Source organism: Microcaecilia unicolor, chromosome 2, assembly GCF_901765095.1.
Source record: "Microcaecilia unicolor chromosome 2, aMicUni1.1, whole genome shotgun sequence".
In the NCBI taxonomy this organism is placed as follows: Eukaryota; Metazoa; Chordata; class Amphibia; order Gymnophiona; family Siphonopidae; genus Microcaecilia; species Microcaecilia unicolor.
In genome coordinates, this window is record NC_044032.1 from 436,567,414 (window position 1) to 436,589,318 (window position 21,905).

Genomic DNA, 21,905 nt, shown 5'->3' on the forward strand with positions numbered 1-21,905 from the left:
GTTTCAGGCAAGCCTTATCGCTGTTCTGCTACCTCACTCCCAGAATGATTAGTATGCAGTTTAAGCCTAGTACTGTAAGCATACAACATCACCAGGACAGAGTCTCAATTCTAAAGCAAATCTTCTTTAATATAGTAACTTGAACAAGGAGAAAATAATTTACAGTTTGGTAGCTTGAAAAATATTGTAGCCTCTGCTACCAGAGTCCACTCTCATCCAGTGTACCCTAGACTCAGTGAACTGGGAGAGTAATTTCAGCACATACTGAGAGGTAATGCTGTACAGCAAAATAGTGGGTTGTAAGTGGAACATATTGTACAGTATAATAGTAGGTTGGTAAAAAGACTTGATGGAATTACAGTGATTTTGGAGGCATACACTGCTGCTAGGTCAGAGAGCTGTTTCTACCATGCTATCGGGGGCGGGGGAGAAAAAAGGTGGGGTACTACTAGCCCAGCATGCTTAGGAGGCAAGCGACCAATAAGAAACCTTCACATGTACCACAGGGAGCTGTAAATGTGTTCTGAAGGAGCATATCAGAGAGAACTACAAAATTACATAGATTTGTAGTCCAAGGACACTATTTCATATTTTACAGGCACAGGCACTTAATACTCTATACAAACAATAAGCAGCCTGCCTTCATGAATATGGAAGCAGAACAAAGAAAGATATCCAGACAAGATAGGTGAGGTGAGGTCACTTTTCCTGGGATAATTTTCAAAGTGCAAGCTTGTGCATAACTTCACTCTGAAAGTACAGTAAAGTGCACAGAATCACCAGTGTGGAAGTTTACACGATTACCTCCCTCTCCTCACCACCCCCTCTTCCCCTCCCCCCCAGGTTCTACCCCCCTCTCTGACCAGATAAAGGGCTTATGAGATTGTCATCTATGTGTGTTATTCTATATCCTCAATAAGTTTTGAGTTTGGAATCCCAATACATAAATCTTTTCAGGATATGTCAGGCCCTTCCCAAGGGATATTCACAACAGTTTCTTTTGGGTTCAGTTAAAGTATATGAGCAGATGTATAAGAATGCATCCTAGAATGCAGACTTCATAGTTTGGCATGGAAATTCATGGTGCCATTCTGTGTACATATACAGCACAAATAACTCAGGTATCTGCAGTGGACAGCTCACCCATCAACAGACCCTTTGGGAAAGAATGTATTGTCTGGACAGTAGGTTAATAGCACCAGTGTGAGGCTACTGTGCTTTGGGGCCACAGATACCCACCAAATTACTCAGTGCCCCAGTCCTGGTTTTTCTCCATCAGCTATGTGTTGGCAATTCAATAAAGCACAGTAATAGAGCACAGATCTGGTGGTGGAAGCATGCCTGCCTCTGTTAGTAACTTACAGCAAAAAGGTTCCAAGAAAGGGGCCAGGGTCAGGGTCAAGGTAAGAGACAAGTGAAGGTCCAAGCCCTGTGGAGTGGCAGTTGAAGGGTTGGGCATGTCCTAACAATGTCCAACAACCATGCTGCTGGCCAGTTTTAGGAACTGTTAAAGGATCTCAAATAGTGTTGACAACACTCTTCCTCTATACAGAACATTCTGTCAATCATGCACCAATATGGGCTTTTATTTGCACCGAGCTAGCTAAGAAACCTGAGTTGGGACATATCATATGACTTTCGCTCTAAGCCATTCACTTACTTGATTCTGTCCCTTTAAGCATTAGTGCTAACAGGGACACAACAATGTGCCCTTGCCCACCCAGATGACATTCAAGAGCCCCTGAGTCTAATCTGACCTGTTTTACAAAGTCATGGAGGATGGGCCAGGTTGCACTCATTGGACAATGGGTGTATCCATCTGTGATTTTGGCGGCATAATAGAATGAGTGGGCACAGGACAAGGCACCTTCACAAAGAGCCTTCACAGTCAGGCCATGGCTTAAAAGTGAACCAACTAATTACATGGTTCAAAAGGGAAAACAAAGGAACCTGTCTCTTTCACAGGCTGTTAGCTCAGGAGTATATAAACTTAGAGATCAACAGCAAACAAAATAGAGGGTCTGGTTCCTACCTGACCACAGAAGAATCACAGTATGCACAGAGTTTTCAAGGTAAAAGCTTTTCCAATTTCATGGCTACCTCTCTGGTCCTTCAAACGTGTTTCTGTAGGAGCACTCTGTAGGTCTGCTTCTTCCTGCTATTGTCCTCTGTCTTTCCCTGGCCCCAGGCTTTTATTTCCCCTAGCATGGTAGGAACCATGCCCTCCTGACTCAGCTTCCTAAGCCTTGGCCTCTTAAAGTGACCCTGTGAGGGAGTGTGCTTCAGAAAGACCAGTATCTTCCTATATACTCCATCATAAGCAGCCCTATAAAAAGAGACTAACAGGGCGATTTAGTCATGACTGCTTATTCCAGAGACATACATGTAAGTTATAGCATTCTATAAGTTATACACATATGTGGGACTCCTGCCCACACTCTACTTTGGTTCTGCCCCTGTATATACACCCTGGCAAATATTTACAGAAGAACAATTAGGCGGAATATGCATGCCCACCTGTAAAATGTGTGTTACTACATATATGTGTATATTTGCATAATAGCACAGGCTTTTTCAGCATGTTTGTGTGCATATGCAAGTATTCTAAGCATCTATGTGTGTGAATGGTGTGTAGATGTTAGATGTCTACTTTATATAATTGTCCCCAGGGCAGGTGCAAGGGAATTTGGTAACCTAGGTGAACCTTCAGCCTTATGTCCCTTGGCCCCTAATCTGCACCCCTAAGACATCATTCTTTTAAATATTAAATTGTATTTATATTTATACTACCTTAACTAACTAGCAGATCAAGGTGGTTTACAAGTCTAAAAATTAAAGTAACCTAAAGAAAGGAGCTACAATAACAATAAGAAAGGATATCCATGCATTTACTTACAATCACACCAAGAAATATACTGGGGACAAGAAATAGGAAGAAGGAGGGTGAGACAGCAAAATGTCAAGAGGCTAAAAGGAATGAGTGGAACGGGGAAGTCTGCAGTAAAACAGGTCTAAGTTAAATTATAAGCTTGGCAAAAGAGCCAAGACTTTATGGCAGGTCTGAATTTTTTTTAAAGACAGTTCAGTACAAATCTCCAAAGGAAGAGCATTCTAGAAGAAAGGGGCTGCAAAGTAGAAAGCATAACACCTAGTAGATTCGAGTAAAGCTTGTTTGGGGCCAGAGAGGACTAGACAGTAGCTGTTGATAGAACAAAGATGACGGGTGGGAGAATAAGGAATAGTGAGGTTAGCTAGATCCTAAAGGCTTTAAACATTAATGTGTGTAAGGGTAGTTTCCAAATGTCATCTACTCAGAAAACTGCCCACCCTTCCTGCAGATAAGAGGACACATTGTTGGTTATTTGAATTTGTGTGGTTTTCAGGACTTACTGTTTTGCTTTGACTGCAGCTCCTTTTTGCTGTCCTCCAGAAGCTGCTACTCTATTAGATTGTAAGCTCTTTGAGCAGGGACTGTCTTTCTTCTATGTTTGTGCAGCGCTGCGTACGCCTTGTAGCGCTATAGAAATGCTAAATAGTAGTAGTAGTAGTAGTACTCTAGGTGGCTTCCTAGACTTACCTAATGGACCAGCCCTGATTATCCCCAAACTGTCTTGCCCAGAAAGAGGATCTTGAATGATTTCCATCTGCCCTAATAATATTCCTCAGTCACCGGCACAATAAATGCTCAAGAAGTAAAGGAAAACAAGACTATGTTGGGCCATGGCAGAAATGTCATTTGGCTTTCTGAACAAGAGCTTTCCCTTATGCAGATATTTCAAAACATGAAATCATATCATAGAAATGGTTTATGGTTTGTTTATATTCTTCTTTAAAAACCAAGGCAGAGTATAAAGTAATATACACTGGCCTAACGCATTTGATACGTGCATGAACCAGCACTTAAATATCTGTTTGGGGTGGGACAAGGGTACAGCACGTTCATAGATGTTTCTTTCCTATTTCAGGAGGCAACTATAGTGGTTATTTTAGAAGCTCTATTCTGGTTTTGGATATCTGAAAACTGGCATTTAGACATCCATATTGAATGGACATCCAAATCCCAAGGCAGGATATGGACATCTAACACTGCAGTATGTCCATATGGCAAGGGGAAGTGGTGTGGGTGTGTTTTGGGCAGGACTAGGGGGGGGGGGGGGTCCAAAATATGGACATCCAACTCTGATCACATGACCCTAACGGCTATGAGTGTATCAACCAAGGAATTCTTTGACATGACTAGTGTCTAGATCAGCCAGGACTCAATATGATGGCAGACAATCAACCTCCAATGAAGTCATGCTACGGCCCAGAGAGCTGGAAGTTATACTCAATTAAGGAAGGCTTCCCAGTAACACCCAACCAAGACCTGAATCTTAGAAGATCAAGAAACAGATCAGTTATTCCTGAGCAATTATCCTGCATATCCCCTAGAGAGAAGATGGCTCAGGTATCTAGGCTTGATTCCCTTGGGATATTAATAAAGCTATGGCCATATTATTTCTACTTGAAACAGATCTGTGTATTGATTAAGAACATAAGAATAGCCATACTGGCTCGGACCAATGATCCATCTAGCCCAGTATCCTGCTTCCAGCAGTGGCCAATTCGGGTCACAAGTACCTGACAAAATCCCAAATAGTAGCAGGATTCATGCTACTGATCCCAGAGACCAGCAGTGTCATTGTGATGGGGGCAAGGACAAGCCAAAGTTGGTCATAGGTATCTCCAGTTAATCATGTTATAATTTACACTGCTTTCCCTTGGTTACCATTCTAAATTCCAATGATATTCACTTATATCTACAAGGGACAAAATTTTCCCAGAATGTCAAAATATGTCATTTACTTGACTCTTCCATCCCATCTATTGGGGATAAACGAGGGTTCTGTCTGGAACAGTACAGGATGAAGTTTACAAAGTGGTTTATAACAGTGCACCCTCTAAGTGCTCCAAACCTCTTCAGGAATACCCAAATCACATCAGCAGTTTGTTGCCATTAAGTAGACCCAGGATATTTACCTCTAGAAGGCTTTCCTCTTTGCAAATTCCGAAACAGCTGGACATCCACAAAATTTCATGAGTCTTTTAGGGTCTGATCCCTACTCATCTTCTCCTCTACATGTCAGGCTGAGTCAAGGCCTTGCCAGCCTTGAAGAGAGCTAGCTCCCTGTGCTCTACTAGCTTACTCAGGCCCCGATGCTCAAAAGTAAATGCAGGCGCTAGAGGCCATTAGCATCATAATAATGCCTGCATTTACCTACGCAGAATCTTCTGAGGCCTGGAGCATGGGAACAAACGAGCACGCAGACGAGCAACGCAAGTTGCGTATTAATGAGGTCATTTTGTATTCCTTCCCCAATGCTCAGAAAAGAGTGCCCAAAACAAAACTGCCTTACCACTGCAAAAATTAATGCCAGGTCGGAGCAGGCGTTAGGGTGCTGGAAGAGAGGATTTCTCGTGATTCTCATGCTTCACTCTTGATTCTTTCTGCAAAATCTGTCAGTTTTGATTGCTTTTGAAAGCAGAAGGAAGCCCATGCAGGCCCTTAAGTGCTGGTCTTGTGAAACAGCAGACCCAAGCAAAAGCACTCACTGGCATCTGTTTCCTGTGTCTAAATATAAGCGTCCAAGCTAAAAAAAAATAACATTAAAAACGCTTATATTTAGGCTGCAGAAAACAGACACCAATGTTTGCTTCACATTCGGGTTTTACCAGGCGCATGCGCACAGGGGCCGAGCTTACCACAGAACTCTTCTGCGCCTATACCAAGTACAATCCTCCCGCCGAGCTTCCTAATGCTCAACACTACAAGTGTGCCTATATTTGCATCTCATTAGCGTTGAGCATTAGGGCGTTGTTCTGCACCATTCCAGTGGTATTTTTATGTCGCTATTTGGAGCAGCACCAGAGTTTTGAGCATTGGGGCCTCAGCTTATATTGGCAAAAATCCCACAGGCCTCAGTTAATATGGGCAAAACTCCCTCCCCCCCCCCCCCCCCCCCAGACCCCGTTTAACAGGGCCTTTTATAATTCCTTCCAAAACGCATACAGGAAACACCCACTAGTAGTGATAGACAACTTGACCCATTCTCTATGGCATCACTTTATTACTCAGCACAGAGTAGGAGCAGGGCCTCCAAAATTCTCACTCTAAATACCGGGATGCCATATGAAGCAGGGACCCAAAATGTTCCTCTATCAGGGGCACTCTTGAAAAAGTAAAATATGAGCTATAACACCACACTAAATGAGAAAACACTGGGTGAACAAATGAGAAATTAGTATTAAAGGCTTGAGTGAATGAGTCTTTAATGTAATAATGTTCTTATTTTCACCTTCAGAAAATATGGTCCTTTCCAATGCTCCCCTGCAGCTAAAATACAGTTGGTAGAACCCTTGTTAGTGTCAGTCCAAAAGGGTTATGTGAGGAATTCTGTGAGGAAACTGCAACCATAAGAAACCAGGACCCACAGCTATAATACCAGGAGGCTCATTTTCAAAACACTTAGACTAACAAAATTTCTTAGGCACCCAGCATGGGGGGGGGGGGGGGGGGCAAATGGCAGCTGCCCTGGGCCCCACAGCTCCAGAGTGCCCCTGTGGGCTGGCATGTGTTTACCTTCGCTCTACTACATCTGATGTCTTCCTCACCTTCTCAGTAAATGCATTTTTCTTTCGAGAGGGTTGCTGGTGCAGCAGCTATACAGACATTCTGCTTTTGGTCTCATCACTGCACTGTCTCTCTCGTGGTCTGAACAGGCAGAAACAGAAAGTTGTCAGAGGTGGGGCGGTCTGTGGCAAAGGGAGAGCATGTCTGAATCACTGCTGCGCTGGCAACCCTCTGCATTGAAAAATGCACTTACCAGAAAGGTGAGGAAGACGCCAGATGTGTGTGTGTGGGAGGGGGGGGGGGGAGAATGGTGGACCAAGGGGTGGAAATTCCAGAAAAAGGGGGAATGCTGGACCAAGTGTGTGTTGTGTGTGTGGGGGGGGGGGGGGATGCCGGACTGAGGGTGGGGAGAAGAAATAATGGGCTCGAGAACAGAGGAGCGGGGACAGAGATGGTGGACAACAGGATGGAGGGAGGGAACAGAAAGGGACAAAAGTTGGATGGGGAGAGGGGGTTGGTGCAGAAGGAGAAAGAGAGATAGATACTGGATGGGAGGGCAGTTGCAAAGTGAAAGGGAGAGGTAGTGTTTTCAGGAGTGATGGGGAGGAAGAGAGTTATGAAGAGAAAAGGAGAGATGGTGGATCCAAGGATGGTGGGTGGGAATGGAGGAAGGGAGAGAAATTGGGAAAAGAAAGGGAGAGATGGTGGGCCCAGGGTTGGTGGGGCAGGAGGGAGAGAAGTTGGGAACAAAAAGAGATAGATGGTGGACCTGGGGGATGGTGGGGAGGGAGGGAGAGATGGTGGACCTGGGAGTGGTGGGAAGGAAGGAACAGATGGTGGACCTGGGGGTGGTGGGGAGGGAGGGAGAGATGCTGAATGGGAGGGCAGGCTGGAAAAAAAAGAAGTTGGACCTGGGGATGGGAGAGAAAAAAGAGAGGGGGAAGGGAGGGGTGGAAGGGAGAAGGAGATGCTAAACAATGAGATGGAGGGAGGAAAGAGATGCTGCATTGGGGGGGGGGGGGAGAAGAACAGAAAAGAGAGTGAATAATGTTGGACCTGGGGTGGGGAGAGACAGGATGAGAGATGGACCCATGAGGGGGCAGGAAGAAGAGAGGTGGAACAGGAAGATGCTAAGGGGTGAGGGAAATGGACAAGGAGATATCAGGCAGTGAGACTGGGGTGGGTCTACAAGAGTGGAGACAGGAAGAGGAGATTATAGAAATGGTGGAACCATGTGGGAGAGATCAAAAGGGTGGGTGGGAAGAAGATGAGTGAGAAGTGAATAGTGAGTCAGAGGTAGAAACATGGTAATGAGGAGTAGATATAAAGAGATAGGAAGCTGGGAAAGGAGTGAGATGGGAAATGGGAGAGCTAGAGACTGAGAAGAGATAGATAATTGATAGGTAGTTGAAAATTTAAAAAAGGGTGTGAGAGTGAATTTGAGTTGACAGAGGCAAAAAAGGAAAAAAGGGAGGAAATAGTTGAAAAAGAAAATCAGTATGTTAGAGATAGATGTAGTGAGGGAATGGAGAGAAGAAAAATGGACAGCAGACATGGAAAGAGAATTAGCAGAAGACAGACAAGAAAGCCGAAAGAGAAAAAACTGGGACCAAGATCCAAGATGATGGAAAAAAAAACAAAATGTACAGACAACAAAGGTAGAAAAAAAGTGTTTTATTTTGAATGTATTAACTGGAATATGTTAGCTTTGAGATATGTGCATCACACATTAACTCTGCATTGTATTCTGCGGCATAGCCAGATGGCTGATTTTTTTTGGGGGGGGGGGCCTTGAGCCCAAAATAGGTGGACACCATATTTTCTCCCAACCTGAATATAAAATATAAAATACTTGAGCTGGTGGAGATCCCCAAGCCCTGCCAACTGAAAACCCCCTCCTCCAGTCCAGCAGCCAGAAATCTCTAAGCTCTGCAGCTGGTGGCAGTATCCTCGAGTTGCCACTACGCCCCCACCCCACCACCACCACATGTTTTGTTTTCATGCATGCGTGAAAGTAGAATAGGTGTGGGGGGGGGGGGGAGAGAGGTGACCGCAGCAGCTCTGAAATACTGCTGCTGGCTGCAGAATTTGGAGAGTTCTGGTCACTGGATGTGAGGAAGGGAAAGAGGTGTTCGTTAGCTAATGAGGCTTGAGGAATCCTACCAGATACAGAAGATGGGCATGGTTATGCCACTGACTGTGTTCAGTACAAAATGAAGTGCATTTCTATTTTTATTTTTCCAGTGTTACAGTACTTGCCAAATTTAATTTCTTGGGGTTCTCAGTTTTGTTTTTTTTGTTACATTTGTACCCCGCGCTTTCCCACTCATAGCAGGCTCAATGCGGTAGGCAATGGAGGGTTAAGTGACTTGCCCAGAGTCACAAGGAGCTGCCTGTGCCTGAAGTGGGAATCAAACTCAGTTCCTCAGTTCCCCAGGACCAAAGTCCACCACCCTAACCACTAGGCCACTCCTCCACGAAAAAAGTTCTGTTTTGGTATTCACATTTCAAATCTGTGATCCCTTATTCTGTATTTGGTAATGGCTTATCGGAGTTTTGTGTGTGAGGAAGTCGTTTAATGTTGTTTTATGTGTGGCAGTAATGGTGGGTGGGGAATTCGGGGGGGGGGGGGGGCAGGGAGGAGAGGGGATTGGGGGCCCCCTCCTTAATTTCAGCCCTGGGCTTCAGCATGTCCAAAAGCGGCCCTGTCCATAGGTTACTAAGTAACTTCGTAAGTGCTTTGAAAATACGCCTCCAAGTGTATTATTTTCCTTACAACTGTAGCTATAAATTTTCTTTAAAGAGTGGGAAACTCTTTTTGTCAGTGCCTAAGTAGTAATTACTATACTAGGAGACGTGTTTACAATGCCAGCATGGGTACAATACAGCCTACACATGTAGACTGAGACTATTCACCATTATCTCACCAATCTTTATGATACTTGGAATGGATTTACCCATAACATGAAGCTTTAAAGTTAATCCCTTATTTCATTGCCTGGAAATTAGCACTAAGTAAGCCAAGAAATTTGATATAGGAGCTGAGTCAGTCAAGTGCATTTGTCTGACCTGGCTCCAGAAGCTAAAAACACAAATTGAATTTCCTATCAAAAATAAAATTATCTTCCAGTCATGTCTTGCAGTTCCACCCTTTGTTTCTCTCTTGCTTTTTTCTCTTGTCTGTTTTTTTTCTCTGCTAAAACACCGAAATCACTTTATTATCTTTTTTTTTTTACTTTCTCATGTAAGTCTTGGGGCTCCCCCCTCTCATTCTAGGCAACTGGGATTAGGTGGCAGACTTTTAGGAAGCCCAAGTTCCATTTTGCAAACAATGTTTATGTAAGAGCAAAGAAAAATGCTTCTACAAAGCAATCGCTGGAAAGCACAAATACCTTCTAGTTAACAGAAGAACAAGGCAGGGAAATATTCCAGGACTGGCAGGGAAATATTCCAGGATATTACCTGAAGAGAAGACTTTTCAGCAATTTGCCCTTTACGGACTGAGTGGACTTGATCAAAAATGTTTCTTCGCAAGCAAAGGACCAAATTGACGTGAGCAAACATTTTCCGTTACACTACCTTGTGAGCACTTCTTACCGATACATAGACAGACGTACGCACACAAACACTTGCAGGGAGGTTGGAAATCATTCCATGAGCCATACTCTGCATGCTTTCCCTACTTGTTTACCTTTAGTTTATAGGTACTCTGAATTTTACTCAGATGCTGGATGTTTAGCACAGCTTAAAAGGGAACAGTGTTCCGCCTGTATGAGCACCACTCTTAGGAAGAAAAAAAAAGGGGGGGTACAGTAAGAGCACTTTTGAACACAACAGGGAAGAACCCCAGCTGGCTCCCCCTACACCTCTGTTACTGATGGCATTATATACACTGTATGTACTCCATGGAATTATGTACCAAAGAAATTTAATAATAATCAAAATAATGCATGGCAGAATAATACAAAATATTACTACTACTACTACTATTTAGCATTTCAAAATATTAAAAAGAATAGTATCTACAGCATTCTGGAAATATTTGCAGGTACTTTAACACGGCTTTCAGTCAGCTCTAGCTCCTCAGTCTAGCACCTTCCTCTTGGCCATGTGAATAACATTTAGTGGTACTGTAACAAAATTTCTGAGATTACTGACAACCATAAAATAATTGGTCTATCAATGTTTTGGGTAAGTTACCAAATGGCCACCAGGCTTCATGTCTGTGAGCCTTTAGTTTGCTGTTGTTACCAAACATGAGGTATAGCTAATACAGATAATATGCATTAGCTGTACCTAATAGACAGAGCAGCATGCTAAGTACCAGGAAAGCTAGGGTTCAAATCCCACTGATATTCCTCCTTGAGATCTTGGACAAGTCACTTAACTCTCCATTGCCTCAGATACAAAACCTAAATTGTATGTCCTCCAGGGACAGGAAAATACCTACTGAATGTACCTGAATGTAACTTATCTTGAGCTATTACTGAGAAAGGTGTGGTGTAAATCCAAATCCAAAAACAGGCATAGTGTGAAGTAAAACAGAACACTACATATTTTACTCTGGACCTACAAAGGAAATTCCAACATACCATAATAGCAGTAATTTCTACAAGTCACACAACAAAGACCAACCTAAGAAAAGGCAGCACTACAAACACTTCAGTTGGCAATAGAACATCAATTCACTTGTTGGAAAACTAAACAACTTATTAACCTCGTAATATAACAAATAAAGAGGAAGGGAAAAAATAATGAACTGTCTACCAACAAAACTCTCCCGATGTCTTCAAAAAGCAAGTTGGACGGGGCTTATTAATTTAATCATATTCATTATGCTAAATACCACAATGTAGAGGCAGAGCTACAGTGAAAATTAAACAATACAACAGAGGGAAAAGCCTCAGAGCCCCCACCTCCAGCAGTAAATTTTACATTTCAGCAAGGCTTTATGGGTACTTAATTCACACAGCTCTGTACAACGCAAAATATTACAGTGAAAAATGCATTAGAAACAGAAACATAACTTATCTGTTTTAACTGAAGACTCAGTCCCACCAACAGTGGCCAGTATTTGACTGCACTGCTGCTTCAGAGATTACAGGAACCAATCATAGCAATCACTGAACAGCAAAGACAAACTTTAACCACTACTTTCTGTTTCTAATGTTTTTTTTCACTGTAAGTTCTACATTGTACAGAGCCTGAGTGTGAATTATTTACAGGGTTTCTTTATGCCTATAAAGTAATTGCCCATAAACTCTGTTGCACGAAGATTTCCGCGTGGAAATCGAAGCACATTCCATAACAATGCACATAACAATTAGTTAACAAGATATTCAGTGCTGATAATTGGATGTTAACAAGCAATTATCAGCACTAATTGGCATTAATTAGAAGTTACGCATATTATCTGCTAAGCGTAGTCTATAATGTGGTGCACGTAAATTCTACCCCCCCCCCCCCCCCCCCTGTTTACAAAGCCGCACTAGCCATTCACTTTGAATGGGCTGTGTCAGCATTGCTGCACGGCTTAGTAAACAGGGAGGTAAGTTGCATAATTGAAAAGCGGGCATGGTTATGGGTGTGGAATGGGCGAGTCATGGGTATTTCTAAAATCTATGCACATTGTTATAGAATACACCTGCTCGGTGTCTAAGTTAGGCATCGGGATTTACACCCAGTTTTCGTTGGTATAATTGACCGCGACTAAATTTAGTCATGTGGAACACTGCTTGGTGTATTCTATAAAGTACACCTAAATTAAAGCATACTTTATAAAATACACTTTGATTTCCATGCAGAAATATAGATATATAGAATCTAGTCCAAACCCTCACTAAAATGTACTGCTGGAGGTGGGGGCTCTGAGGCTTTTTCCTCCATTTTATTGTTCAATTTTCACTGCTGTCTCTGCATTGTGGTATTGAGCATAATGAATGTGGGTAAATTTAATAGGCCCTGTCTAGCTTGCAACATCTAGTTTTGGTGACATTGGGAGTTTTGTTGATAGATGGAAAACTAAACAAGCCAGATTAGTACAGATCGATCCTGCAGTCAGTGCTAACAGAAAACCATGTCTCTTTCACACATGCAAAAAAAACAGACCCTCACCCTCAAAAATAGACAAATATTAAACTGAACCCCAAGGAAGCCAGATTCTGCATGCAGTGCAACACCACAGAAAGAGAAACAGTGATGCATGTCCCCCTCTACTGTGCATAATATGAAGATAACAGATGTAAATTTCAAAAACTGACATATTCTAATCACTACATTACAAATTAACAAAAAATGGAAAATTTGATACTATTTTATTGGGCTAAATACACACCTCGTTGCTCAGGTCAGGACAGTATACTGCTGTTATGGTAAGAGATAACACCTTACTTCCATTTTCTATATTTATTTATGTTATAACATAGATACCACACTATGGGGTTTTTTCTACCTTTTGTCTGGCCATTTACTTTTTTTTCATTTGCGTTGGTCCCAGTCTCTGGTTTCTGCTTATCTTTTCTTAATTCTCTTGCTAGGATTTCCTGTCCATTTGTCATTTTTCTCTCCTCCTTTTCCTTTCAGCTTTCTTCAATTTATTTTCTGTCTCTCTCCAGGTTTAATTCTTCTTTACTAGCCAGTCGTCAAGTTCCCTCTTTTTACTATGCCTACAGCTTACTACCTCTTTCCCTCACCCCAACTCTCATATTTCACTTCTTGTCCAGTCTCTCACCAACTCTATCTTCTTACCCTCCCCAATCCAACATCTGCCCTTTTTCTTTATTCCCTCTTCCATCCAACATGTGCTCTCCTTATCTCCTTCCTTTCATCCAGCATGCTCCTTTTTTCTCTCCCTCCCCTTCCATTCAGCATATGCCCTCTTCACTAAACCCTCCACTGTCTAAGCTGCAAAAAACAATTAGTTTCTGAGTCCACCAGGAACAGAAAAAATACCTGTACATATAATATGTAAACCATTTTGATTGCAACACAGAAAGGCAATATAACAACAAATCTCTTCCTCCTTTCCCTCCTCCAGCCAACATTTGCCCTTCCTCATCTTTCCATTTCCATTCAGCATCTGTCCCTCCCCTTCCCACTTCCTTCTAGCATCTGCCTCCTCTCCCTCTTCCATCCAGTGTCTTCCCCCTCTCTCCTCCCACCACTGCTGTTGCTTTCCCAAACCAGCAGCACAACAAGGCAGCCATTGCAGGACCTCACTGTATATACACACGGCTGCTGGACCTGCCCCGTAACATCAGTTCTGGGGCAGAGCCGGCAGCTATGGATAAGTACAGTGAGGTCCTGCAATGGCTGTCTTTTGTTTTTCTATGGTTGCTGCTGGTTTGGGGAAGCAGTAGCAGTGGCAGAGAGTGGCAGGGTGCTGCAGGAGTTAGATGGGGCAGGTCCCAGCACACTGGCTGCACGGAGAGCCAGAACTACTGTGCAGCTTAGAGGGAACAGAGTTCAGGCCTCTGTACTGCAACATTCCTCTCTTTTCTATATATATTATGTCATGCCTCAGAGCCCTACTGGCGCTGTGTATACTGATTGGGTCAATATTGTGAGAACCCTCCCGGGGAGCTTGAGGCGGGAGTTGGGGGAAGCAGTAGAAGGGCCCTACACCCTCTGGGGAATCTTCACTACAGGTCCCAGAAGTCCCAGTACCCTGGGGTGGAGTTCCTGGAAGGCCGGGATTGACTGATGCTGAAAGAGGAAAATGGGACTCCAACTCCCAGAGATCTCAGCAGGGAGAAAGGCTTGCTGGGAAGGGGAGGAAAGGAGACTACAACTCCCAAAGGTCTCAGGAAGGGGAGAGGCTTTCAGAGAAGGAGGGAAAAGAGGACTGGAAGGCCCCAGGTGCAGAGGAGGTGGATGATGATTGGTTAATGGATACTAATCAGGAGGAGGGGAGTCAGCTGGTAGAACCTGGAGGGGAGAATTTTATGGAGTGGGCGCCTGAGAGCAGGGGTGGAGGGAGCTGTGGGGAACTTATGGACACTTCAGCTCTAGCCCAGACTCCAAGAGGAGGTAAATTGCAAGCTGTGGTGGTCAAACGACTTCTGTAGACTGTGGAAACACTCATACCCATTGAACCTGGCTTACCTACAGCCTTGAATAAACTGATTTCCTGTCTAAAATCAACCTTCAAGAGCTGCTTCTACTATTTGCGACAGTAATGCTGCCTCTCTCCTTACATCGAGAAGGTAAATCTTATCCCAGTTGTACATGTCATGATAACATCGACTGGATTACTGTAATGCACTATACAATGGTCTGACTACAAAGGGCCTGCACCAGCTCCAGTTGATTCAGAACGCAGCAGCAAGACTCATAGAAGGTTGCAAGCGACGTGACCACATCACACCATTTTTGCAAAAACTTCATTGGCTGCCAGTACAATACAGGGATAAATTTAAAACTCTATGTCTGATCTTTAAGGCCCTGAAAGGAAATGGCCCTGAGTACCTCAAAAATAGGATGATCCTCCACACACCACCAAGGACACTAAGGTCCTCCCAAGGACTTTCACTAACCACACCCTCTCCAAAAGACATTACACGATGTGATACCCGCAAGTGAGCCTTCTTCGGAGTAGCCCCCACACTCTGGAATGCACTGACTGAAAGGCTACGCTTAACACAAGACTATCTCTACTTCAGGAAGCAGGTGAAAGCTTGGCTCTTTAACCAGGCCTTTAATGGAAGAAGTAACTAACTTGTTAGTCTCACTCACACACACACACACACACACAAAGAGTGACTCGGGCTGCATATACTGCAACAGGACATGTTTATCCACTCCTACCCTAGCTGAGATAATATTTAACCATCTCTCTGACCTCATGTGCGATTTTCTTTAAATCAATCACTTTACTTTCTAACTCTTCCTACTTTCTTACCTATCTATATGTTCCATCTTTGCTTTACCCTTCACTATCAATTATAATGTTCTATTATGTTTTGTGTTGACATTGTAAGTAGTATACCATGCCATACTTTGTATTGTTTTTGAATATTTTTACTGCTGTAATTGCCTATTGCTCACGATTGATCTATTCTTACTGTACACCGCCTTGAGTGAATTCCTTCAAAAAGGCGGTAAATAAATCCAAATAAATAAATACATGCAATCATTTACACCAGTCATTTGGTTGACATAAGTGCTTGCACCTAAACTTAGATGCGTAAATGCAGGCTTATACTAGTATTCTATAACAGCAACTGCATGAGTCATAGTATGCTACAACCTGACACCCTTTAGGTGATCTTTTGAGAATTGCCACCTAGGGGGCAATTATAAAGATTGTCAAAATGTAGGCACTATGATGTAGTGCACTATAAGTGCTAATTCTGTAACAGCATCTGGGCACCTAATCATTACTATAACATAACATAACTTAATTACATTTTAACAAACACTAATCAATACACAAAGATAACAAATTATAAAATACTAAAGTAAAAACTCATCATCCAAACAAACAAAAAAAAAAAAAGAAAAACATGATAACCTAACACCATGAAAGGGAATTTTCTACACAGTAGTCATAATATTGTCTCAAAATCAAAAGCCAATTAAAATAATGAGTTTTCACACTTTTTTTCTGATAAACACTTTGGTTAATTTCTAGGGATGTCTGATCTCTGCTTTGATCTGTGTTATTGATCTGTGTTATATGTTAACAAGTGCCGGCCATTTCAGAGACGGTGGAGTGAACACTGCCACAGTGTTCGAGTGACAGCTATATATCACTGAAGTACAATTCAGTTGTAATCAAAACAGCCCAGTGTGTTGTTAAATGGTTGGCTGGGAACCCTCTTTGTCATTCACAGACTGGTACTGATTTTTCAAACAATGAGCATACAGCAAATGACCCAAGAGCAGGATGAGATTTTTATGTTAGTACTATTAGAGTTTGATCAAGCAATAGTCAGCTCATCATTGCTAGGTCTGTAGTAATGGAATATGTAAAAATTCTTCAAATAAAGTTTTGATGGAAATTTAATTCCTTCATATACCATTATTCAGGTCTCAATTTTAAAGTATTGATCTGATTATTAATAATCAAGAGAGAGATTCACAGAGGTATGGATTGTCACTGCAAGTCTGTAAACTGCAAAGGACTTAAATACAAAATATTCTCCTACATAAGCGCACAACTATGGAATGGACTCCCAAAAGCTGTGAAAACAATCCATGACCATCTAAACTTCAGGAAATCACTAAAAACTAACCTCTTCAAAAAGGCCTACCCCACCGATCCACAATAAACGCTCACACCCAGCAACACAGCATAACCAATGATCGTACTGGACAATATACAATCCTCATTCCCTTCGACCCTCCTCTTTAGACCACAATATAACCTTGTATTTGTTATCAACTGACTTGGCAAACGCCGTTACGGTACTATGTAAGCCACATTGAGCCTGCAAATTGGTTGGAAAATATGGGATACAAATGTAACAAATTAAATAAATAAAATAATAATGTTTGACTTGTTGCCTTTGCTTTTCAGGGACAGGGAAAGAAGAAATTGTAGTTGTATATTGACTACTGTATATACTCATGTCTAAGTCGATCTTGTGCATAAGTCAAGGGCAATTTTGAGACTAAAACTGCCGGTGCACAGTCCAGCATCTCTCCATAGAGAATGACCCATAGATAACTCTGGATTTTTGAAGGCATTATGGAGTCAAAACATCTCGACTTATATACATACACGAGTATATACGGTATGCTGCCTCACATGTGACAAAGTAGTGTCTGTACTGTTTTCCACCAAACACAAAACAATCTTCTACTCAGACTTCATTAGCTTTCAATTTTGAATATATTGTGACCCCACAAGCTGGGTAAGGAGCCCCAGGGAAAGGGAGATTAGAAATTAACATTCTTGCTGGATTCCCAGGAGAAAGTCAAAGAAAAGACTCCAGAAAAAATACATCCTTCTCTTCAGGCTTCTCTATCTTATTCCAATAAAACTGGCTGTACCACACGGCTATTTGTTGACTCTAACCCATGCTGTGTAAAGAGTAGGAGGAAGAGAGAAACCTCCTTCTGTAGTGCTGTAGAACTGGACAGAGGCAGAACTATCAGGTTTGAACTGGTAACCTGGGGTCAGGTCCATAAACCAAAGTGCACTGCAGGATGAAAATGCCTAAGAAATTATATATAAGTAACCCCCATGGCCCCCCGTAGCTATGCCACTGCCCAGCCTTGAACAGACTTCTTCCTGCCCTAAATCCTGCTCACAGGTCGGACTCCCCAATCCGCCCGAATCTCTGACTTCACCAGTTGTTGTAGGTGAGACAACTGCTCTCCAATTCTAGCCCAACTTAAGGGAGCACTTCAGGATCCCCCTTCTCCTTCTTTGGGTCACTTGGCAGGGGCTTGCAGTCAAAGACCTCGCAGTAATCCATAGTAGCATAATAAATGATGACAGACCCATGATGACCCTCCATGCCTTGGTTAAAGTGTGAATGTCATTTAGGTTTGCTTTAATTCCATTCTCTTGTGTTTATTCCATAAGTTTTTGAATTGTCACTGTTTTGTCCCCACCACCTCCACTGGAAGGGCATTCTAGATAGCTTTTCAATGAAAATGTATATCCTGATGTTACTCTTATGTTTACCTCCTTACAACTTCAATATATATCTTCTGGTTCTACAGCTCCCCCATCTCTGAAAAAGGAGGTGATAATGCCCCTGTATAAGGCTCTGGTGAGACCTCATTTAGAATATTGTGTACAATTCTGGAGACCACACCTTCAAAAAGTTATAAACAGGATGAAGTCGATCCAGAGGGCACTACTAAAATGGTCAGTGGTCTTCGTCAAAGAGTATGGAGACAGACTTAAAAAACCTCATATGTATACTTTGGAAGAAAGGTGGGAGAGGGAAGATATGATAGACATTTAAATACCTATGCGGCATAAATGCACAGGAGGCGAGTCTCTTTCAATTGATAAGAAGCTCTGGAGCGAGGGGGCATAGGATGGTGAAAGGGGATAGACTCAGAATTAACCTGAGGAAATACTTCTTCACGGAAAGGGTGGTGAATTCGTGGAACTGCCTCCCATTAGAAATAGTGGAGATGAAAACAGTATCTGAATTCAAGAGAGCTTGGGACAAGTACATAGGATCTCTAAGGGAGTGATAGGGAGAGTAGACGTCATGGAAGGGCAGACTGGATAGGCCATATGCTGCCCAATATTTAAAACCATTTAACCGGCCAGGAACAGTTTGCGGCCGGTTAAATGACATTTAGCCAATTATCCAGCAATATTCAGCTATCTCCAGCTGATTATTGGCACACCCTATGCTGTCTGTTAAAATGTTTTATTGTCTTGACACTATAATGTAGCATACGATGCCAAACTTTGTATCGTTTGAACATTTTTACTTCTGTAATTCTGTATTGCTTAGGTTTCTTATTCTTGCTGTACACCTCCGAGTGAATTCTTTCAAAAATGTGGTAAATAAATAAATAGAGTCTAGCGGATAGCTGGTTATATTATATTAATACCTTTCAAGTATTTAAACATCTGTATCATCTTTCCCCTGTTCATCCTTTCCTTTAGGGTCTTCAAGTCTCTTTTTCTGCTTATTTTGGTGCAAACCCCATACTATTTTTCTCACCTTCTTTTGAGCAGCTTTAAGTCATTTTATATCCTTAGGAAGATACAGCCTCCAAAACTGAATATAGTACTCCAAGTGGGACCTCAGTGGAATTAACAACTCCTCTCTTCTGCAGGTTATGCCTCTCTCTATATAGCTTAGCATCCTTCTGGCTTTGGTCACAATCTTGTCACATTATTTTGCCACTATCACTCCAAGGTCCCACTCCTGGTCTGAATTTCTACACCACGAGGGCATCACTCTGCACTTATTCACATTAAATTTTAACTGCCAAATATTACATCATTCCTCTAATTTTTAGAGGCCACATCTCATGTTGTCTACTCCCGCCAGGGTATCCACACTGTTGCAAATCTTTGTGTCATCTGCAAAAAGGCAAAAAAAAAAACCCTTTTCCTTCTAACCCTTTGGCAATGTCACTCACAAAAATACTGAATAGAATCAACCAAAGTACTGTTCCCTAAGGAATTGGAAAGGCCCCATTCCAATGAAGGTACATAAATACATAAGTATTGCCATACTGGGACAGACCAAAGGTCCATTCCAGGTCACAAATACCTGGCAAGATCCCAAATAAATACAAAACATTTTATGCTACTTATCCCAAAAATAAGCAAAAGGTTTTCCCCAAGTCCATTTTAATAATGGCCTATGGACTTTTCCTTTAGGAAGCTTCTAAACCTTTTTAAAACCCTGCTATTCTGCCTTCACCACATTCTCTGGCAACAAATTCCAGAGTTTAATTACACATTTTTATATTTACTACTTTGTAGCTTCATTGAATGCCCCCTAGTCCTAGTATTTTTGGAAAGAGTAAACAGACGCTTCATGTCTACCCTTTCCACTCCACTCATTATTTTATAGACCTCTATCATATCTCCCCTCAGCCGTCTTTTCTCCAAGCTGAAGAGCCCTAGCCACTTTAGCCTTTCCTCATAGGGAAGTCGTCCTATCCCCTTTATCATTTTCGTCGCCCTTCTGTTCACCTTTTCTAATTCCACTATATCTTCTATGAGATGCAGTGACCAGAGTTGAACACAATATTCGAGGTGCGGTCACACCATGGAATGATACAAAGGCATTATAACGTCCACATTTTTGTTTTCCATTCCTTTCCTAATACCTAACATTCTATTTGCTTTCTTAGCCACTGCAACACACTGAGCAGAAGGTTTCAACATATCATCAACGACAACACCTAGATCCCTTTCTTGGTCGGTGACTCCTAACGTGGAACCTTGCATGACGTAGCTATAATTTGGGTTCTTCTTTCCCACATGCATCACTTTGCACTTCCTCACATTAAATGTCATCTGCCATTTAGATGTCCAGTCCCCCAGCCTCGTAAGGTCCTCTTGTAATTTTTCACAATCCTCTCATGATTTAACATCTTTGAATAACTTTGTGTCATCAGCAAATTTAATTACTAGTTACTCCCATCTCTAGGTCATTTATAAATATGTTAAAAAGCAGCGGTCCCAGCAGAGACCCCTAGGAACCCCAGTAACTACCCTTCTCCATTGAGAATACTGACCATTTAACTCTACTCTCTGTTTTCTACCTTTTAACCAGTTTTTAATCCACAATAGGACACTAACTCCTATCCCATGACTCTCTAGTTTCCTCTGGAGACTTTCATGAGGTACTTTGTCAAACGCTTTTTGAAAATCCAGATACACAATATCGACCGGCTCACCTTTATCCACATGTTTGTTCACCCCTTCAAAGAAATGTAATAGATTGGTGAAGCACGATTTCCCTTCACTAAATTCATGTTGGTAGAATCTTTAAGATTCAAAGTAAAACTACTTGTGATACATCTTGAGCAACTGCAATTTTGTTTTATTCTTTTCCTAAAGACACACACAGAGGAAGATCTGAATTTGTTTGGCTGAACATCAAAGTTGTTTAAATACTAACAAGCTCCAGTAGTAGATCACTGTGTCAGCGTTGATCACACTTTTGAAAGACTGTTGTGGAGGGTTATAGAAAAGGAGCAGGAGGGAGAATAGGAAGGTAATTTTACTGATTTGGAAAGAGGAGCCTGAGCAACGTAGAGTCTTCATAGTGCCAAAGTGTTTCCACTCTACTATAAGGGACCTGACAATGCTACAAGGATGTTCAAATAAACTTCCTTCAATCAGTACCTCTGAATAACTATCCCGGAGCTCTCATCAACTCTGTGTTTAGTATGCTTAGACATTTCCTTCAAATTTGCCACATACAACAAACAGTTTGATTCTTCATCCGGGATTATTTGAATCATCTGAACTACTACAATTGGACACAGGCAAGCTCTGGCTAACTTACTTTAAGGTAATGTTTAGAAAGAGAGTTAATTTGGGTTTGGAATGACAATGGGCATTAAAATTAAAGCAAGTGATGCTGTCACTAAACGCTAGCAGCTGCCTGGGGTTACCCTGTGGCTACTTGAAGAGTCTGCCCAGCACTGCCCAGACTCACCTGCACCTGGGTTCGAGCTCTATACTAGCACCCTCCTCCCACCTGCTGGGTCCCACTCGCCTCTGGGCTAGTCTCCCACTCTCAAGTTATTCCCCAGTGATTTCTAGGACACTGGGGGCCACAATTCAGGGAGTCCTACAGTTCCTAGAAAGCACCCAGACTCAAAAACCACAAACCAGGATTCTTAGTCA